The 4,882-nt window shown below is 34.9% G+C and overlaps 2 pseudogenes; both read left to right on the top strand.

Annotated features, from left to right (window-relative positions):
* The first annotated feature begins 739 nt into the window (after positions 1-739).
* Positions 740-1,503, top strand: LOC136236060 (transcription factor MYB30-like; annotated as a pseudogene).
* Positions 1,504-2,574: 1,071 nt separating this feature from the next.
* LOC136236059 (probable membrane-associated kinase regulator 1) lies at positions 2,575-3,403 on the top strand (annotated as a pseudogene).
* The last annotated feature ends 1,479 nt before the right edge of the window (positions 3,404-4,882 follow it).

The following is a 4,882-nucleotide window of genomic DNA, read 5'->3' as shown; positions in this document are numbered from 1 at the left end:
TCTTGTTCAATTGATGAATTCCATTTTAGAGTATGAATTGTATTTCAATTCAATCCATATTAATTCTTGAAGAAGAATGAAATTGAGAATATAAGAAAGCTTTAAAAAGAGAGAGGTTAGAGAGAGAAAGAAATTGGGGGAAGAAGATGAAGAGATAGAGAGATATGGGTATAAAGGTAATTTTATATTAAGTGGTTATTTTTTTTTACTTTTTGACCAGTCAAAGATGAGGTGGCGCGTTGACTGAGCGTTGACCGGCCATTTTTACCTGTTGTACACCATAGTGGGAGGTCACCTATAAGGTCGTACATATTAGTGAGACAAATTGAAGGTTGTATATCAAAGTGTGAAATGAGATAAATGTTGTACACTATTGATGAAATTTACACATGTTCATTCCATTAGCAAATACATATCAAATTGACTACCGGTGTTAAAAGTCAAAGGGAAAAGAGTTAATTTAGTCCTTATATTTATTTATTTTATAAATTAACCTCATTTATTATCTAATTATCACAAATAAACCCCAAAATAAAAAATAAAAATCAATTACACCATCTTTTCCATCTCTTTTTAATTTTTATTTTTCTTCTCCTTTCTCTCTCCTCTTTTTCTCTCTCTTGTCTCTCTCCTCTTTCTTAATTTCTTTATGAAATCAATTGAATTTTACTAATCCATCAAAAACAAAGAAGTATACATAAACTAAAAATCTTCCGCTTCCAATACCTTAATTAATTACCTCCGCCCAGGTATCAAACGTGGTAATTTCACCAATCATGAAGAGAAGATGATAATTCATCTCCAAGCCCTTTTAGGCAACAGGTATGAAAAAATTAATTTAATGGTAATTTCTACTTAATGGTAATTAATGTGTCTCGGATGCAGTAATTAATTATGTTACAGATGGGCAGCCACAGCTTTATACCTTCCACAGAGAACAGACAATGATATTAAAAATTACTAGAATACACATCTCACGAAGAAGCTTCAAACAAGCACTCAACCTCGATCTAAAGATGGGTTTTCATCATCATCATCAATGGTTTCTGAACCAATCTCTAGAGGAGAGGACAATGGGAAAGAAGGATGCAAACTGATATTCACACTGCCAAACAAGCTCTACACGAGGCCTTGTCGCCGGAGAAGATAAACTCTGGCAGTTCTTTGACGGAATTAATGAAGCCACCTGCTTCTGCAACCTATGCTTCAAGTACTGAAAACATATCTAAGTTGCTTGAAGGGTGGATGAGAAATAGGCATGAAAATAAAGGGGAAACTACACAGGTTTCTCCGGGGACGACCATTGATACCATGTCGAGTAACCAAAGTAAATGGGAGTTTAACAATAATTGGATTGAATTAGCAGAAGCTTTTGAATCAGTTTTTGGTAATTTTGATTCTTTTCATTCATCAAATTCAGATTTTTCTCATGATCAGACGTCTATGTCACCAATTGGAAGCAGAAGATTTTCAGTTCGTGTGTACTTTTTTTTTATGGATTAGCAAAATTCAATTGATTTAATAAAGAAATTAAGAAAGAGGAGAGAGACAAGAGAGAGAAAAAGAGGAGAGAGAAAGGAGAAGAAAAATAAAAAATTAAAAAGAGATGGAGAAGATGGTGTAATTGATTTTTATTTTTTATTTTGGGGTTTGTTCGTAATAATTAGATAATAAAGTGGGTTAATTTATAAAATAAATAAATATAATGACTAAATTAACTCTTTTCCCTTTGACTTTTAACACCGTTAGGGTCTGCTTGGATGAAAGTTTCGTAAGGTTCATTAAAGGGAGGGGAAGGGAATGGAGGGGAGGGTAATTAAAGGGAGGGGAAGGGAAGGGATGGGAAGGGATGGGAGATTAGAGAACCTCCAGATCCCACTAATTTGGTGGGACTGAAATTGGAGGTTTTTGAACCTCCATTTAACCTTCATTTAAACTTAAACTCCTTCCCAAGCAATGTTAGAAAAATAACCTCCATTTAAACTCCTTCCCAAGCAAGGTTACACAAATAATCTCCCTTTAATTAACCTCCACTAACCTCAATCCAAGCAGACCCTTAGTCAATTTGGTATGTATTTCCTAACGGAATGAACCTCAAAGTACCATTTTGCAAACTTTTAAACCAAATGGGTGTGTTCGAAAACAAGTGTAACCACAAGGTTTATTTTTGTACTTTTCCTTATTTTATATCTATATATATATATATATTCAATTTTTCCTTTTTCTATATATATTCAATTTAATATGACGAGGATAATATATATTTATAAATAATGTGTATTAAATTAATATTAGATATTAATACATATTTATTTTGATACATATACATTTATCTACATATTTAATTAATGGGTAAATTCCAAAAAAAACCCCTGTGGTTTGATGTTGTTCCAAAAAAACCCTTGTGGTTTGTTTTTACAAAAAAAAAGGACCGTGGTTTCGCCGTTACCCCGAAAAACGGAAAATGGGTTAACAGTGTTAAAAATGCTGACGTGGCGAAGGGTAAAATTGGAAATTCCAAATTTTTTAATTTTTTTTAATTTTCTTTTATTTTCTCTTTTTCTTTCCTTTCTTTCTTCTTCTTCACCGTCTATTTCTCTCTCTCCCCGCAAATCCTCCACCGCTCTTTATCGACCGGCCGATGAGTTCTTCTACAAAGGTCAGTTGTTGCCTCTTCATCTCTCTCCTCGCATCTCTATGGTCTGTTCTCTCCTTCTAGCTTCCTCCAGCACTTCCTCCTCCTCCGATACTACCACCACCGCTTCTCGTGACTCCACCGGAAGCTCCAACGACTCCACCTCTTCCTTCGCCAGCGATTTCATCTTGCTCGGTGATTGCGATTCTTCTAGACCGAGTTCCGTTACTGAAGATGATGAGTTCCGGCGGATTAACAACTTCAATTACAATTCGAATCAGACCAAGAAGGGGAGTAAATACTTCTCGCTCTCGAGATTTTCTTCTGTGTTTAAGAAAGAGCCGAAGATTAACCGCGAAAACGATGTTGTCACCGGTTCTTCTATGAAAAGGATGAGCGCCACTGCGAAGGAGGTTATAAGGAAGTAAATGAAGAAAGTGAAGCCGTTGTACGAGAAACTCTTGCAGAAACAACAGCAGCAAAAAATGGAAAACTTAAATCCATTGCCGACGGCGGTGACGACGATATTCACAAAACAACATAGATCTGATGTAGTATCTGTGAAGAACGGGGGAAAAGATAGCAATGGATTCGATCTCCAACTCAAGCTGTCCGTCGTCGATGCGATCATCTCCAACTCATTCCGGTGTGCTTTCTAGAAATGGATTCGTGAGTTCAAAGGTCGGCGGCGGAATGTGTTATGCAGATAACAGTTCATCAATGGAGGAGTTCTTAGAAGAAGAAGAACAAAGAAAAATTAAAAATTAAAAAAATTAAAAAATTTGGAATTTCCAATTTTACCCTTCGCCACGTCAGCATTTTTAACACTGTTAAGTCATTTTCCGTTTTTCGGGTAACGGCGAAACCACGGTCCTTTTTTTTGTAAAAACAAACCACAAGGGTTTTTTTGGAACAACATCAAACCACAGGGGTTTTTTTTTTGAAATTTACCCTTAATTAATTAAAGAGTTTAATTAAAAAAAGATTTTAGAGAGAGAGATTTAAGTTGAGTTGAAATTAACAACCCCCCCTAATTCCATCTAGTGTATGCCGAATTCTAAGCCTAAGAGTAGGGTTTGGGAATTATTTTTGTTTACTTAATTAAAGTGTTTATTAATCTTAGATTGGGTAAATTTCATCTATGGTGTATAACTTTTACCCTATTTCACATTTTGGTGTACAACCTTCAATTTGTCTCTCTTATACGTACGAACTTAGAGGTGACCTCTCACTGTGGTGTATAGCCGGTGAAAATGATCAGTCAACGCGCCACCTCACCATTTTTTAACTGGCCCATTTAAAAATGTAGGACCATAAAATTGAAATGTCTAAAATACTCCTAAATGTTTTTCCCTCCCAAACCATTTTACATCTCTCTCATCCCTGATGTTCGACCGTCCCTCATTTTCTAATTTTCCAGCTCTCATCACTTCAGTTCGCTCCCTCTCCCTTTATTCTGTCCTCCCCTCACCTACTCTCTTCTTTTCTTTCTTTCTTTTTGGTTCATGGAGCAATCCCCTTCTCCCTCTGCTCTCTTTTTCTTTTTCAATTCAACTCCCTCAATTTTCGCTTGTGGCTGTTGTCTTTTATTTATTATTATTTGTTTTGTATTTATTGGTTCTATATCTGAAGTACAAATAAGGCCATGTTTTATTAGTATATTATATACTAATTAGCTTATTTGATTTTTTACTTTTAATTGTTCATGGTTTCAAAATAAACCTAATGATTATGATTTTTTGTATTTTGGTTTTTCTTAACTTTTTTGTTTATTTTTTCTTAATTAAGTTAGATATTAATTTTAGTTTCGAGTTTATTTGGATCTATGAACACCGACATCGTCTTCCTTATCGTGATGACCACCCAAATCCTCTTAAAGATCTGCCTCAAACAAATAGAGTGCAGAGGAAACTGAAGGGTCTTTTTGTGTCGTCATCGTCGAAGGAGCACTGGGTATGACAAAGAGGAACAACAAGAAGAGACCAAAGGTTTTACAGCAAGAAGAAATTTGAAAAATGAGCACTGGATTGGATCTGGCGAAGAGGAACAATGTTTATCCAATCAAAACAACATTTAACATTTTTATTAAAAGAAAACATAATACATTCACAAAATGCAAAAGTGTTATAAATTAATTAATGGACATGATTAATTAATTAGGGAGAGATGTGAGTTAGAGAGAGAAATAAAATTAAGGAGAGAAAAGGTTAGAGAGAGAAAGAAATAAAGGGAAGAAGATGAAGAGAT

This window comes from Euphorbia lathyris, chromosome 7 (assembly GCF_963576675.1).
Source record: "Euphorbia lathyris chromosome 7, ddEupLath1.1, whole genome shotgun sequence".
Lineage (NCBI taxonomy): Eukaryota > Viridiplantae > Streptophyta > Magnoliopsida > Malpighiales > Euphorbiaceae > Euphorbia > Euphorbia lathyris.
This window is presented reverse-complemented; position numbering and strand designations above follow the sequence as displayed.